The sequence below is a fragment of the Schistocerca cancellata genome, chromosome 5 (genome assembly GCF_023864275.1).
Source record: "Schistocerca cancellata isolate TAMUIC-IGC-003103 chromosome 5, iqSchCanc2.1, whole genome shotgun sequence".
Taxonomy (NCBI): domain Eukaryota; kingdom Metazoa; phylum Arthropoda; class Insecta; order Orthoptera; family Acrididae; genus Schistocerca; species Schistocerca cancellata.
Genome location: NC_064630.1, coordinates 656807147 through 656825284, shown reverse-complemented (window position 1 = coordinate 656825284; position 18138 = coordinate 656807147).

The window sequence follows — 18138 nt, the reverse complement described above, 5'->3', positions numbered from 1 at the left end:
TCTAATACTTCTTTTATGGTCCATCAATGAATATCCCGCTACAAAGCGGAGGAAATTCACCTCTGGTGATTCGATTCATCGTAATTGACCATATATTATTGTCCAACAATTGCTACCATACAACAGCAAAAGTAACGCTGTTGCAATGTTGAGTTTAATTAAAGATTCTTTCCGTACATGATGTTTTAATGTACGTCGTATAGTTCCACAGTAATACTGGAATCTGGCCAATTTTAGCTCCACGTTCACCCGAAATATTTAAACTCTCTTACTTTACAAATTATTTGTCCATCTGCAACAATTTCGCCTATTGTGGATTCCAGTCTTTTAAATTCCATCACTTTTATTTTACTTGTCGATGTTCTCATTCCGTACTTAGGGGCAATGTGACTAAGTTTGTGTACTAAAATTTGAACCAGTTCATGAGTTTGACCTATTATAATCTGATCATTAGCAAATAGCATCATAATAAATTGAAAATCATCATTTCTTAATGTGTCGCTTAATAAAATGAACCATTTACCAACGATATCGTCAACGTAAATATTACTGTAGGTGGTGGTCAATGGGCAACCTTGTCTGACTCCTTGATTGATATTATCAGATTCTTCCCATTGCTTGCCGTACGGATCCTATTTTGTTATTTTTGTACAATGACTGAAATGCCGTAATCAGATGTGCTGGCAGATTTCTTTAATCTTTGTCTCACGCAAGTTTACTTTCAGTGGGACAATAAATTCTATGAGCAAATTGATGGAGTTGATATGGAAAACTCACTCAGTGCAGTTGTAGCGAATTTTCATACGCAAAAATTTGAGGAATCAGTATTTCACATGGCGAAACAGTCGTCTTGTTTCAGGTACGTTGATAATATTTTCGTTATAAGGCCTGATGGAGAAAAACAGTTTTCAAAGTCTGTAATTTTTGAGTGTGATATTAATTATAATATAAAGTTTACTTGGAAAAGAAGGTCATATACAATTTTCGAACCTACAAGTTCTTCGAAAACCCGATAGGACTTAGGACACGAAGTCTACAGAAAGCCCACACACATGAATAGATACGTTAACGGAAATTGTAAAGGAAAGAGGGGTAATCAAAACAATGGTTGACCGGACCAAAAGACTCTGTTAACGACAGTGTTTGGAGAACGAACTGAACCATTTAAGAACTGCCTTCAGAAGAAACGACTAATATACTATGACAAAGCAGGCCAATGAACCTAAAAGAGAAAGTTTTCCTCTCCCTCGCAAATAAAGTAAAAGGACGCATCGGAAGATTGTAATATAAAATTCCTTGCACAAAATGTGCTCAAGTGTGCATAGGAACTGGAAGAAACCTTATCATTACACTTAGGGAATACAAGAGAAATCATCGTCTATGAAACACGAATAAACTGACATCAGCAGATCTTGTACTGGGACGAGGGAGCCACCAAATTTGTTTCTCCAGTACCATGGTTTACCTAAATTCAGTAATAACTACGCTGTGACACAGAGGGGGGCAACAGAAGTGCAGAAATAGCTTCTTGTAAAAGAAGGTTTGAAATTCAACAAGTTGTGACCTAATTGCTCAACAAAACAAAGGTCGCCAACTGTTCTTTACCATCAGCTCCGTAACAGACGTCGGCGCAACTCCGCGATCTTTAGGGAGCGGTCTGATAACGTTACGAACTGACCGTTGCGTGGATACTTATGAACAGTTCGGCTTGTTGAGGTTGCTTAAATTTGCAAGCGCTTTCTGAGTCTTTTTAGCTTCTAATGTCATCTCCAGCGTACGAAGATGAAATGTTATGCAGAGAAACATGCCTTCGAACGTAGTCACCTCCAAGAATGCAAGTACTCGCTGTGAAGAATAAATTAAATGTATTTTGCTCTAATAATATCTGAAATACTGCAATTATTTCAGTCAAATTGATATGTCTTCCTATTCGTCGTTTATCCGACACGGATGTGCTGTATTGCTCGTTATAGAAAACTAGACAAAACTATGGGAAATCATTTGCTGAATTTCGGATACTTTATAACATCAAATTACTTCCTGTAAAATGAAGACGTAAACAGAATGAGATTTTCACTCTGCAGCGGAGTGTGCGCTGATATGAAACTTCCTGGCAGATTAAAACTGTGTGCCGGACCGAGACTCGAACTGGGGTCCTTTGCCTTTCGCTGGCAAGTGCTCTACCAACTGAGCTACCCAAGCACGACTCACGCCCCGTCCTCACAGCTTCACTTCTGCCAGTACCTCGTCTCCTACCTTCCAAACTTTACAGAACCTCTCCTGCGAACCTTGCAGAACTAGCACTCCTGAAAGAAAGGATATTGCGGAGACATGGCTTAGCCAAAGCCTAGGGGATGTTTCCAGAATGAGATTTTCACTCTGCAGCGGAGTGTGCGCTGATATGAAACTTCCTGGCAGATTAAAACTGTGTGCCGGACCGAGCCTCGAACTCTGGACCTTTGCCTTTGCCTTTTTGAAGACGTAAAGTCTGTAAATGAGTCGGCGATCATGTTTACTTGTGAAGCAACTTTTTGGTGTCATAAACTATACAATTCACTGCTAGAGATTTTGAACTTTGCCATCTCCAAGTCTGTTACAAATAGAAAAAAAATGGTGTAACAACATAACTTTAGACAGCTAAACCAATTTCAACGTCATGCCTTGTGATGCATAACAAAAATAACAATTTGCTAACACGATTAGCATCCATGTATACCAGTCATACATAGCACAGAAAATGTCTTACGGTGATGTCAACATCAGACTGTATCTCTAGATACATGGCAAGTGCTGGTAATCGCGTGGGTGCGTGCTGCGTTACCACAAGTAATTGAGGTCAGTAGACGGTTCGAATACTAAGATACTTGAGTAATTAACACCGTAAATTTAGTAGTTAATATAATACGCGTAGTCATGAAATAACACATTATATGGCAAAAAGAGTGTCAGAGAATAAAACATGAACTGGCATACAATATCTAGAAATAAGACACACACATGAAATACAAATAAAATGTGTAAAGAGTTGTAATAGGAAGCTCCTAGCGTAGTAACGTAAAAAACAAATAATTGTGTATCAGCCAAAATAAAAAATTTAAAAATCGAAACCTTCCAGAAAGACAAAGCAACTAAATGTAATCGTAAGTGTATTAATATTAAACGATTATCAATTAAAATTCCGATAGTTGCGATACATTTGGAGTGGAGTCTAAGTGACGCTGCCTCATGGCTTCTTCGTAAAACAATATTTTAAGCGGACGTTTCCAAACGCATGAAAGTAGTGATATCTTGTTATGCCATATTTTGTTGTTTTAATCTGTCCACTAGTTATATTTCACTTCGTATGTTTTGCTGCAGATCTGAAGATAGTCATTGCTGACCGCGACCGGTAGTAGAAGGGCCTAAAGTTCTGTAATCATTGACGAAAATGAAAGAATTATATTCTACACTTCCTGGGTCACTGTTCTAGACCTTGACCATGTCGTAGCTCCTGTCTCTTTGAGAAGTTCTTGTTCTTCTTGGCGCAGCTTGCAGAACAACGCCCGGTCTTCCCGGCGCTGGTGGTCGCATATGGACCGTACACAAAGCTGCTGCGGCGCTCGACGGTGCTCAAACTAGGAAGTTTCTGATTACATAAAAATAAACATTCGTGTCCCAGCTGATTTTCCTATATACGTAAATTTCCATTTCTTCTAGTTTGTTCAATAATTGTCGTTTGGGCACTTTATGCAATACTTCTATATTAGTCTCTATATTTCCCACCTAATTTTTTTTGTTCCAAATCTTTACAGAATGCGTTGTTTTGGCTATATGGGTGTTCTATAAAACGAGTCTGGAGATTCCTCGCAGGCTGGGGTGGCCGAGCGGTTCTAGGCGCTACAGTCTGGATCGCGCGACCACTACGGTCGCAGGTTCGAATCCTGCCTCGGGCATGGATGTGTGTGATGTCCTTAGGTTAGTTACGTTTAAGTAGTTCTAAGTTCTAGGAGACTGATGACCTCCGAAGTTAAGTCCCATAGTGCTCAGAGCCATTTGAACCATTTGAATCTCCCATCTGACCGATATAAAATTTTCACAGTCTTGACAATTCATCCTGTAAGCACCAGATTCTAAATACTTGTTTCTGTGGTGAACTGCACAATTTATGCGATCAAGATGGTCATTTACAAATAACGTACATCCTTCTTTCATGTGATTGTAATTTTAATCACAATGCAGAATAATAATCCTTCCTAAGGGAGAAATAGATAATTGTAGTCTGAGACATATTCCGTAGCTACTGTTTTACAAAATCCAAGAGGGACAAATTACACAAGTTGTGGGTCCGCAGCTCGTGCCCTGGTGTTTAGAATTGCTGCTTCTACATCGCAGGGCCTTGGATTCGAGTCCCGGCCGGGTTGGACATTTTCTTCGCTTGGGGACTGGGTACCTGTGCTACCCTACTCTTTTCGTGTCGTCTCCAGTACAGAAGCAGCATCAAATAGAAAGACTTGCTCCAAGCGTCGGAACAACACCATACGGTGTCTTCCAGACGAAAATGCCATACGATCATTCCATTTTAAAACCGTAGATTAGGAAAACGCTAGAAGTCAAGATCGAAAATTTGTTTAATTTTATTACTAATTTCGACTTGTATAAAAACAATCTTCAGATTAAGCAGCGGGTTACACCGTCATAATTTGTGCAGACAGGATCATTTGTTGCAGAACACAGTGGATGGGAAAATGATGTAAATTCTCACAGTTATCACTGTTTTGTTGTATTGTACAGGAAACAATCCTGCAGACACAAATCATGAGGATGTATCCCGCCGTTTGGTAGTTATACGGTAGTCAACGTATTTTCTTTTGATCATTTGAAATTATATGGCTTCAGAGACCTACTGAAGTGTCTGACATTTACAAAGCATCTATGCAGACTGAAGCGACAAATGAAAATGTTGTGACTTGGCAAAACAGCCAAGCCACTATGACCGGTAGCCGAAAGGCACGCGTGTAAGCTCACGCAGGCTAGCGTGAGGTCTGGAGCAGTTAAAGGAGTTGAGTCTAGTAAAAATAATACGTAGCTGCTGGAATACTTAACTTTAATCCATAATTGGTGAACATCGATCTGACGGTACATGCATCACAAGATAAATAGCAAATGATAATGGCGCCTTGCTAGGTCGTAGCAAATGACGTAGCTGAAGGCTATGCTAACTATCGTCTCGGCAAATGAGAGTGCAATTTGTCAGTGAACCATCTCTAGCAAAGTCGGCTGTACAACTGGGGCGAGTGCTAGGAAGTGTCTCTAGACCTGCCGTGTGGCGGCGCTCGGTCTGCAATCACTGTCAGTGGCGACACGCGGGTCCGACGTATACTAACGGACCGCGGCCGATTTAAAGGCTACCACCTAGCAAGTGTGGTGTTTGGCGGTGACACCACAGAAAATATTACCAAGGCTTTGATTCGAAACTGGCTTTTCTTTTCACTAGGCAAATGCGCTAAACACTATGCCATCTTGTCACAGTGGCTTTGCACAACTGGAAGGACTACTTTAGCACACCTTCCTACTCAATCTAAAGTCCCAGTCACACCTCAGCCCACGAGGAATTCTCCCTTATCTCAAACATTATTGCAGAGGGGATTGCCGTGTGGATCGAGATGTGAATGGGAATTTGTACTGAGGCGGGCGGTGTGCAGGTTTGCCATTCACGCCTCAGCCCACATGGTATTCTCCCTCATCTCGAACAGTATTGCAGAGGGTATTACCATGTGGGCTGAGGTGTGAATGGGAATTTGGATTGAGGAGATATGCCATGGTATGATACACAGCTGTAAAAAGCCACAGTGCCAGAGTGGCGTAGTAGTTAGCTCATCTGTCTAGTAGCAGGAGACCCAGGTTGGAATCACGGCCTAGGTACAAATTTTCATTCGTTGCTTCAATCTACATATATACACCGTAGATCTTCGAGACCTGAAAAGGTATCTGCAACAACAGCCGTAAAGCACCTACGCCTGTGTTTCGGGAAATATACCCCATTCCGTTCGATGTTATTCCAGTATTCCACTACAGTTGGAGATCCTCTGAAATGCTGTTGGAGTTTAGGGGGAATGTAGTGTGGGTTGAGCCGTGAATGGGGATTTGCACTGAGGAGGGAGGCGTCCTAGATCTGTGCAGTTGTGCAAAGCCACTGTGCCAGGGTTTGTGTAGTGAATAGTGCATCCTTTAGGGAGCAAAAGTCCCCAGTTCGAATCCCTGTGTTGGTGCAAATTTTCATTCGTCTCTTCGGTCTGCGTATATACATGATATTTTACTTCGTTGTAAACATAGCTTATGTCAGGGTAGTGAGAAACAGTCTGAAAAGCTTGTAAGGGTGTTGCAGCGTAGTTTGAGCTGAGAAATAATTGTTAACAAATTCCATACGTTACGCCATTTCCGAGTTACCTAGCATTGAAGGTAGCCAGTCAGGTCGTTGTGCAGGCAAATTCAAGCGGTCCGTCAGAGATGGTGCCTCCTAACGTGTTCTTTGTTTGGTTTTCTTAAAACAGAACAAAAGAGAGGGACAAACATTGGGAATGGGCGGTAATAACGATCCAACCTGAACCGAAGGCTGAACAGTATCGTGTGCTAACGTCTAGCTTTGAGAACAACTGACACTAATTGTATCTCGAGGATCGCCGGACTATTTCAATGTTAATTAACTCGAAAACGGTGCAACGTATCGAAATTTTTCCTTAGTAAATACTTCTCAGTACAAACTACCCTGCAAAATCCTTCCAGACTTTTCAGACCGTTTCACCACCTTGTCGAAACTAGTAATCAAATAAAATGAAAGAGCGACTTTGACAGTCCAGGTTTTTTTCTGAATCCACAGCTTCAATACAACAGATCGCGTATCTCAGTTTTGACCGCGTCAAACAATTTTATTCCATTCTATTTTACAAGTAGGCCTCGGTGTTCAGTAAAGCAAACAGCTCTTCTGCTGTACAACTCGTCGGGTCGAGGACCAATTGAGACGTTTAAGCAGCAGTATGTGGAGCTGGCGTCATGTCCTGAGGGTGACCATTTATTTCGTCCCGTGTGCTGAATGAGTTTTTGTCCGTTTGCCTTTTGCCTTTTGCTAAATCGAAAGCTCTGTGATGTTTTGCGGATTTTTCGGATTTTTTTAGCACCTGTAATTAGACCCACTGATTCAGGCTACCGCGCACGTGATCCACGAAGTGTATTTTAATGTTCTTGATGAACAAATTTTGCTGTGGAAAAAAAAAAAGCTCTGAGCACTATGGGAGTTAATATCTGAGGTCATCAGTCCCCTAGACTAACATCTACTTAAAGCTAACTAACCTAAGGACAGCACACACATCCATGCTCGAGACAGGATTCGAAACTGCGACCGTAGCAGCAGCGCGGTTCCGTACTGAGGCGCCTAGAACCGCTCGACCACAGCGGCCGGCATGCTGTGGACACTCCTGTCTTCTAAAGTGACGGCAGCCGTGTTCACAGTCCGGTAAGCAAATGTCACTGATGTATCCAATCATACCTCAAAGGGCTTATAAACCGCTCGATATCAGCCCCATAGAAAATTTTCAGGACAATGAATAGTGGGTGACACGTAGGAATCAACATTCCCGCAATATGGTCGCTCTACGGGAGCTGGCGATTAATAGTGGCTTCAAGTGGAAATGGCAGACATGCAGAAACCCGACCGCTCCGTCATTATAATCGAGGCTAGATGTGGAGTTACAGAGAAATTCCGTCTCAGTGTCACTACTTATTTTGTCCCGTGTGCTTTTGTTGATGGCTGAATGATTTCCTACTCATTACTTTTTTAAAAAAAATGATAACTTATGGAAGAGTGTCACTATACTTAGCCGGCCGCTGTGGCCGAGCGGTTCAAGACGCTTCAGTCCGGAACCGCGCTGCAGCTACGGTCGCAGGTTCGAATCCTGCCTCGGGCACGGATGTGTGTGATGTCCTTAGATTAGTTAGGTTTAAGTAGTTCTAAGTCTAGGGGACTGTTGACCTCAGATGGTAAGTCCCATAGTGCTTAGAGCCATTTGAACCATTTTTTGCATTATACTAGCAGCAAATGACTTCTTTGACTACCGGAAACCGAAAACGAGGAACGGACGTAAATCTGTATGTTATCACGGTCCATTCAATACCCTATGGAAATAAGCTCACCGGACAAAGAGTTACTTACCGCAGCGCACAGTTCAGCCTTTACAGACGGTGTTACTGTTCGGAACTGTGACAGGAGTCGGAACATTAGGCCATGAACACTCAGATAAAACTACTTCGTAGAGTCAAAGTAGACGCTTATTCCTGGCATTATTACACTGTCAGCTCTCCTGATTACGCTGTCTGTCAATTGTGGCTAGCACTGTAAACTCATAGGACAATAAATCAGCCACTCCTAGAAAAGTCATTGAAAGCGTCGTTTGATACCGTTTGATTTTTGGTAACTGGCTGGATTCGATTAGTTAGTGCCTCTACAAGATTGTGAAGTTACTTACCGCAGCGCACAGTTCAGCCTTTACAGACGGTGCAACGATCGAATCTTGGGCTTAACAACGAACACACTGCCTCTACGTGAGCTTCAGCAGGTAGCTATTAGTGAGACATTTATGTTTCAAGCGTACATTGTCCGTAAACATGGCTAAAACTAAGTTCGTGACACAGTGAATGAAAGTCCATTCCCATCTGATAGCGAGAGGACATTACGACGGGAACTGCATGCAATGAACATTTGGAGTTCGTCACTCCTCTAAAAAGGCCACTCCTCGCACAGATGCATATAGTTGCGCGTCTTCAGGAGGTTTGAAAACCTTGAAGGTGGACAGTAACGGGTGAAACGTAATGTGATCTGACGGATTATTTGATGGCCTGTGTCCAAATGACGCACTTCGTCGAGTACACGAAGGCCAAATGACGCATTTCATCCTGAATGTGTGCTCGGTCATGTTAAAGCCGGGCGTGTATCTGTGATGCTTTTGGGGTGTTTCTCTTACAATGGATTTGGCCCGATTACTGAGGTGACCACTAACATGAACGGGCATGTATATTTAAACATTTTGAATGATCAGGTGTTGTCTTTCAGTCAATGTCTGCATTATGAGTATGATGTTCATAAACCTCTTTTTCACGACAATGGCAGACTATATCGGGCTGGAAGAATATGTGACTGGCTTTGTAAACAGTCTCTCACCCTATTAAATCCGATTTAGCCTGCAAAATTAGTTGCCTTCAGCCCCACAGAAAATCTGTGAGAGATGTTGGAAGAGCGGGTTAGACGTCGACATTAACATCACTGCAATTTAGTGAAACTGCTCTATCATAGCCGCAGCGAGTGGCTTAACGTGGATGCGATGTACCCGCACAATTTTGTAGAGGCACTAACTAATCGAATCCAGCCAGTTACCAAAAATCAAACGGTATCAAACGACGCTTTCAGTGACTTTTCTAGGAGTGGCTGATTTTTTGTCCTATGAGTTTACTGTGCTAGCCACAATTGACAGACAGCGTAATCAGGAGAGCTGACAGTCTAATAATTCCAGGAATAAGCTTCTACTTTGACTCTACGAAGTAGTTTTATCTGAGTGTTCATGGTCTAATGTTCCGACTCCTGTCACAGTTCCGAACAGTAACACTCTGGGCTCATAATCACTGCATAAGTTGAGACTTTCCACAGTTACTGCACAGTATGTATTAATACGCGGTGCTTATCTCCCCAAACAGCCTTATTTCAGTTTTGATGCGTGTGATGTCGTACAGAATATGTCCATCTGTGCTTCAGTATTGATGCTTTTGACTTATTATATAAGTTCATCTGTGGCTTCTGCGTCGAGAAACAAAATTTTTCTCGTCCGCAAAACAAGAGCCTCATTTATCAGTAAGTCGCCCTTGAATATGCATGAACAGTTAGCGACTTAGCACGGCTAGACGGGTCATGTGGGAAATTTCGGTAATCCTGTTAATGACAATCCAGCTGCATGCACAAGTAATAGAATATTAAACTCACTGGAAACATCAAAATTCATCATGGAAGTTGCTTTGTTTTCGCTGTGGTTCTCGGTTTTGCTCCCGTTACCTTGCACGCCGATAGGGCTTCCTCCTCTTCGCTGCTACAATGGAGCTTTATTTCTCGCAAGAGGATTTAACTGCCCTTAGCACTTTCCCAAAAGTACTTGAAATGGTTATTGTGTTCCGTGTGATCCCCAGCAACGACCAAGTAGAAAGCCAAGAACCCATTAAATTTTCTCGCTCGGAGTTTTACTTCTGGCGAGAGCAGGGATAATAACCACCGTGTTTCGTTGTTTTCGTCTTCAATGGCCGAACACGGCGATTTATGTCTGCGGATAATAACGTTGCTTCTGTATTCCGCATTTATCATCGAAACTACTCGTTCCTTTGTATGCCTGCGGTCTGCGACCTCAGTATAAATCTAACTTAATTGTATGCAGTTCTTCCTTTTTTTAAGGCGTGGTAATTTTTTATCCTCTTATCGTCAGAAATTCTTGTACAGCAAACAGTAACGCAACGCTTAAGTTTTATTTTCCAGCTCACTTGTTCTTTCTTGTTAGTATTGTGGTTTTCATAAATATTCATTGTAGGTTTCGCAAGTTACCTGACTGCAGCTCACACAGAACAGTGGTGAGATGTACGTCTGACGTAAGTGAAACAAAGTGGCACAATGTAAGTGACGCGGAAAACACCAAAAACGTAATGTGTATCACGAGAGGGCAAGGAAATTATTAGATTGTGTGCAGTTCGTTTCAATCAAATTCTTGATGTGGTGGCTCGGAAAGGGGGGGGGGGAGAAGGTGGGATGGGGAGAGAGCTCTGAAATTCACACTCAGCACTAAACGGAATCAGTTGTTTCCGCTTCTCTGTTCTCTGTTGTTTATCTAATATATCAGATACCCCCTGTACAAAACATAGAAATTTAGAAAAAGATAATGCATATACACCCGTAATATATCTTAAACGGTCCAAGGTATGGAAACATTACCCATCATACTTTCTGCATGCTCTGCTCCACGGGTCTTAAATAATCAGAACGGACATCGTACAACCGCCAGAACTTTTATATCATTCATCTTTATTTCCTTCGACAAGTATTGTCGAAAAAAAAATGGGGGTTGTTCGTTGACACACGAAGAAGGTGCAGAGAACACCACAACGCACGAGTCCACTGTATCAAGCAGCATGGTCATAAAATGTAGTTCTCTTTGTTAACATCAATGAACTTTTTATGAGTGCCCATTGTATAGATGGAAGGCGGCCCTGGAAAAATGTCGGAAGACTGCTGAATATCATAAAGCAATAAAAATATTTAACAGCTACACGGATTTACGGCGTTTATCCAGAGCCACTTTAGCGCTATACAATGGGGACTCATAAACTGATCATTGTATATCAACAAACCGAATTATACTGTAAACCCATGATGCTTGATGAAGTTACTTCCTGTATTTTAAGTGTACTTTCCTTATAAAATCACTATCTTCTAAGGTTTTCTTGACAAACACTTCACCATGATTTAAAATAGAAACTAATCGAAAATAAGAAAATATAACAGTTTTTAGTGTTTCTAAAATGTCAAGATTTTATACATGGCTGAAACAGCAACTGTTGAAATTCTTCACGATAAAGGATGACAGCCAAAACAGTTGCAGGACAAATATTTATTAAAATTCTTGACCGAACTTTTCACACTCTCGTCTCGATAGTTCATAGGCGAAGTACTGGTGCTAAACTATTCGCATTGACCCTGTGCCCATAATAATGTTGTACAAATGGAGAAGATGTCTTAATTACTGACGACGCCATTGGCACAATTTTTTTATTAATCTCCATTTCATGATGTCATTTTAGTAAGTAACTAAAAGATTTTGTGCCTGTATTACTCTGGTAATTTCACTGTTACTTAAGCTTTAGTGTTTCTCATTTCCGATGCTAAGGTACTACTAATGAAAGTGTCTTCCTGTTCAGGATTTTTTACTTCTGATGAAGGTATATTTATATATACGGAATCCTTGGTCACGAATTTTAATAAATCTTTATCGTGCAACTGTTTTGGCTGTCATCCTTTATCGTGAAGAATTTTTTAAATGTATTTTTTTACAGGTACATGGCTCCCATCAATGACAGTTTCTGAAGCATATACTGTTTAGTTGTATGGTTAATGGTCGTAACCCCATCTTCGAACTACGAACGTTCGCCTGTTCTTTAAAAGCACCATGAACCTCTATCGAAAAACAAAAACATTGTTTGCTTAAGTTCGGGAAAAAAGGCAGCTAATATGCTAAAACTGGAATACAACACAGACGTATGTGAAGTTTATTTAAAAACGGCGTATAACTACTATCTTTTTGGCAGCTAACGCATTTTTGAAAAATTTGTAACTGCAGAATTTGAGTGATAATACGCTTTTCGAGATATTTCTTGAATAACGTTAAAAAAATAAAAGTTTTTATTTAGAGAATGAACTACAATTGCTTTGCTATATCTATCGGTAAATAAGGTAAATTACTGCCCGTGAGGGCAAATGTACGCACTGTCTGTCTTGGTAAACTTTGTTTTCGTATTACCATTAATTGCAAGTGTTCATGCTATAAATATTATCCCATGGTTCTTCCATCGTCTCTTTAGAGTGAGCCTGACGAGACGGTAAATAGGCCGGAAAGTTTACACTTCAAATTCATTTGTACTATCTAGGAAAATATTTCATAGTGCACTCAGTGGAAGACCGTGAAAACACGTTCGCTATTATTTCACAAACTGCTCTTTTTCGGATCCATACTTACTGGAATGTATATTACTGTTATAGCACATTTCATCCCATTCAGTTTCAGCTGTTAATTATGATTCACCCGTCGGATTTTTCTATCCCTCTTTAACAAGCGGCATGCAAGTAACAGTATTTGAATATTATCACGTTCATACAACACTGTAGTGGTGGACTGACCGTCATGTTCACGTTCAAATTATACAATGTGGCGTACACCACGATTGCTGGATTGCCTGCTACGCCGTAGATACTTGTCAGTGAAAATACCCCAGTTAAGCAGTGCTATTCATGCGGGATCTTGAGATGCGTAGATCGTCCCCCGGCGCACGCCCACCTTAGTGTGTTACTTCTGACGAATGGCACAAATTACTCACTTATGTACACGGAGAAGAGAAAGAAACAGCAGGCTGTTTTCCTGTGTTAAAAAATGGGTCGAATTGTTGTTATTTTGATTGACTGTATCAGTTAAATATCATTTACGCTCAATAGTCTCATAAAACATATTATTTTTATGTAACTGAAGCTTAAAAATCGTTAAATATTAAGCACTGGCCACGTGATCGGAAACGCTCTGTTTTTTACTGATGCTGTAGTGACGTCACAGACCAGGAGAAAGACGAAGCTATACGTGAGTTGTAGGATCGTTAGCCGAAGTTACTATGTTTTCACTTACTTCCTCTGCAAACAGTTTAGCTATTTGGTGATGGGAAACGGTATTACAATTTTTAAGTAACTATAGAAAGGAATTTTCTGAATGGTAATAGCGGAAGCCTGGCGTAAGTCGCTGCTCCACTCATTTAGAGCGGCGATATGTTCAACGACGGACATTCTTTTCCCTGCTCCACAATAAAGAACTGTAGAAATTTTGTAAATGGATCCGTGTATTATAACAAGATTGTCGAATATCAGCAATGAGCTGCAACCCAAAACATTATAAAATCGTTCTTGGCAAAAGTTGGTGTGACGTGTGTAAACAGCGGTTGCAAAAAAATGGTTCAAATGGCTCTGTGCACTATAGGACTTAATTTCTGAGGTTATCAGTGCCCTAGAACTTAGAACTACTTAAGCCTAACTAACCTAAGGACATCACACACATCCATGCCCGAGGCAGGATTCGAACCTGCGACCGTAGCAGTCGCGAGGTTTCTGACTGTAGCTCCTAGAACCGCTCGGTCACTCCGGCCGGCTCGCAACAGATAGCGGGAATGGAGAAGTGCTCGCTGGCGGTTAACCCTGGATTTCATTAATAGTGTGTACATGTCTACAGCAATTTGTTCACAACAAAATGTAATTTTACTATAGTCAATTAATGTTCCAGATACTGTCTTCTAATTCTTTTATTGACGTGTAAAAATAAACATCACAGTGAGGCTGCATTGTTGAGCAAATCGAAAATCATGCTGATCCCAGAGAAGAGTTGGACAGTGGAGGTTACCTGCTGCGTGTGAGAGGAGCTGTGATGTTTGACGGGTAGTTACACCGCACCCATTTGATCGACGAACATGTGTAACGTGTCGCGCGACCTCAGTCAGGTGTCCATAGTAGAATAATTAATCTCCCAAGCTGGTCAAGCGCTGTGTGTTACACCGAACAATGGTTAACTTCTTGATTTTCAAGTTTGTAATGCAGTAATTGGGCGAAATGCCAAGAGAGTTGCCATATTCTCGTATTTCGCTGTGTATATGTCCTCTGGGGACAGTAGAGGGTGAATAGTAATTAAATACGTCTCCGTTATTTGACGCCCAGGAGAGGTAAGAAAAAAATATAATGCGTCAAGGAGGAATGATGGGACAGGTAGTACTGCCTCTTCATAAGCTAGTAACATCTCGTGTGCCACACAAACAGAGGTTAAATTGTCTCAGAACGCCGGTACGCTGTCTTTGCACGCACGCGCGCGCGCGCGCGCGCGCGTGCGCGCGCGTGTGTGTGTGTGTGTGTGTGTGTGTGTGTGTGTGTGTGTGTGTACATACGTAGCCACAGAGACGAGTCCAAACTGGCTTGAACAGACTCCGTGTAGAGTAAACCCAGCTGGTATCGGCTGCTCGGCTGCACACACAATGCCGTTGTTGCCCTGTCCCTGCCGTCCCTGCAAACACGAGCCCGTCTGCGGCGCCGCAGCGGTCGGCGGTCAGTGGTCCCACCACTGCGTCAGCACATGGCACAACCAGCTGGCTCACAGCACACAAACACGAACGCCGGAAACATCCTGTCCCTTACTGACGTGGTCGTCGTTTTGTGTTAATGGTCTGCTAGCAGATTTTTTCACTATTGGTATATGCTTTAAGAAGACTGCTATCAGAGTATGCTGATCAAACAACTCCATGATTCCGTGCCTCAGTCGGTAAAAACGGAACCGTTATATGATGACTTTGTTGTTCGTTCGTCTGTCTGTCTGTCCGAAGGTTAACACTCTTTTTTTTCTGACGAACGGATACAATTATCAAAATTATATCACATACTTAATTGTACGACCCCTTTGCGGTGGAGAAACTATAAGCTTTTAAGACAGTGCAGTCAAAATATACGGCCATTTGAACCACATATTTTGATACAAACTCATTCATCAAAAGCTACAGAGTACTTCCGAAAGACCTAGATTCACGAAATGTGGCCAGAAGCAAGGTTTCTCAGTATAAATAATAGTATAATATGGAAATGGTTAGTTTGTAATTATATCTCACAAATTTTTTTGTCAATTCTTTATTCGACTATCTGTCTGTCCGTTAGCTAAGACCCATTTCTTTCGGGAATGAGTAGACGCGTGAAGCTGAAATTTATCACATTCTCAGGACCGTGGCCTCTTGGCTGTTCAAATGGTTCAAATGGCTCTGAGCACTATGGGACTCAACATCTTAGGTCATGAGTCCCCTAGAACTTGGAACTACTTAAACCTAACTAACCTAAGGACATCACACACACCCATGCCCGAGGCAGGATTCGAACCTGCGACCGTAGCAGTCCCGCGGTTCCGGACTGCAGCGCCAGAACCGCACGGCCACCGCGGCCGGCTCTTGGCTGTTGAAAGTATTTAAGCATGTAACTCAATGCAATCAAAAGATACGGCCATTTATGTCATGTATTTTGATACTTGCAAAACCACTCATCAAACGTACAGGGTATTATTTTCCATTGACCCAGAATCTACATTTTGAAGTTAAAATCTTAGGGATTATTAGGCCGCGTCATATTTCCTCTAAAATGGTCAGCGTTTCGACCCCTCTGCTGGGATCTTCATCTACATCTTCTGGTGTCCGCTACTGCTTGAACACTGTCAGAGACGAGTGTCGCGTCCTCTTACAAAGGGGAGTTCTTCCCGCGTTCGTGCTGGAGAAGTGGTGGTATTGGTTAAAATTCTTATGGCTACCATTGGTGGACCATAGACATAGGCTAATATTCCCGCACATGCACAAGAAGGGGCGTTGTTGGCTATAACTCCTGTGGATACTACTTGTGGCCCGTCGTCATTGGATAGAAAGGCACTATTCCACACTTACGCTGGAGAAGGGTTAGTGTCTTTCTACCAGTATCAGATATAATGGAGATCATAAGGGAGTATGTTGCTCCAGATGTTTGTCACTTCATTGAATTACGTCTTAGTTCGAGCTATTTTAAATACAATGGTGAATTCTATGAACAGGCTGACGGTTTGCTATGGGCTCACCCATTTCGCCAGTTGCAGCTGACGTTTTTATGGACCATTTTGAGCAACAGGCATTAAGTAGTGCTCCTTTGAAGCCTTCTTGCTGGCTCCGATACGTGGACGATTCGTTTGTTATATGGCCACACAGCGAAGAAGAATTTCACGCCTTCCACAATTTCTTAAATGGAATTCACCCCAAAATCAAATTTACCATGGAGGTGGAGAGTGAGGTCGGTCTCCCGTTCCGAGATGTGCTGGTATACAGATAATCTGATAACACTCTAGGTCGCAGGTGTATAGAAAGCCGACTAACACAAACAGGAATTTAGACGCCATTTCGCACCACCCCTCAGCCCAGAAGCAAGAAGTATGCAACACTCTGTCTTCATGTGACTTCCGTATCAGCGATGTCTACAACTTGGAATCGGAGTTGAATTTCTTAAAGAGGAAATTGAAGGCAAATGGCTGTTATAGTTATTCAATCGACCGGGTTTTAGGCGGAATATTAATAACACTAATAAGAATGACGAGGAACCGCCATCTCACCCCGTTAGGTTAACGTTCGTTTCTGGGGTCGCTGACCACATAAGCAGAATTCTAAAGAAAAATGGTAATCAAACATCTTTCTTTAGTCAAAACAAAATAAAAGATTTTTTGCCACGGAAAACGGATGCACCTGATTGCCTCCACAATGCAAGCGTCTATCAAGTGACATGTGGCTGCGGCAGAGTGTATATAGGCTAAACGGGAAGAAATGTTAAAGGACGCATTAAGGAACATGAACGGCACTTGCGGCTAAAAAAGTGCAGTAGCGGAACATCATGAGAGCTGTGGCTCTGACATCGATTTGAATAACTTACGTGTAATGGCGAAGGAAATAAACATTCATAGAAGAAAGGTCCGAGAAGCAGTTGAAATCTCCAACAATGCATCTAATTTCAGTAGAAAGGACGGCTATAGGCTTCCGGCATCGTTGCTCCCCTCCATTAAGGAAGTGAATATGTGGCCGCCGCGTGCGAGCGATATAAACAAAGCGCTGCAAGTCACCTCGGCGTCGATAATATTTTCGGTAAACGTTCCCCCACTCTTGCTCAGTACGTTTCGAATCTAACCAATGATGACGGCCAACCAATAGCACTAGGAGGAATTTCAACCAATAACCCTTTTCCAGCGTAAGTGCGGAACTGTGCCTTTCTATCCAATGACAATGGACCACGAATAGTATCCACAAGAATTTAGCGAATAACGCCCCTTCTTCTGCATATGCGGGAATACTGGCCTATGACTATGGCCCACCAATGGTAGCCATAAGAATTTTAACCAATACCACCATTTCTCCAGCACGAACGCGGGAAAAACTCCACTTTATAAGAGGACGCAACACTCGTCTCTGACAGTGTTCTAGCAGTTCTGGACACCGGAAGATGAGGAAGATCCCAGCAGAGGGGTCGAAACCTCGATCATGTTAGAGAGAATATGACGCGGCCTAATAACCCAGAAGATTTTAACTTAAGTAGCCACCGCCACAAAGACCTGCTGGCTTTCATAATCTAGATTTTACAGTACAAGTAAATTAAAAAATACGACAGCTGCAAATTTGTTTTCAAATCACACAAAAAAAATTTTTGTTATCATAGAAAATGCGAGATTATACACAAAATTCAATATAAAACATCCTCGAAGTTAAATTTCCTGGCAGATTAAAACTGTGTGCCGGACCGAG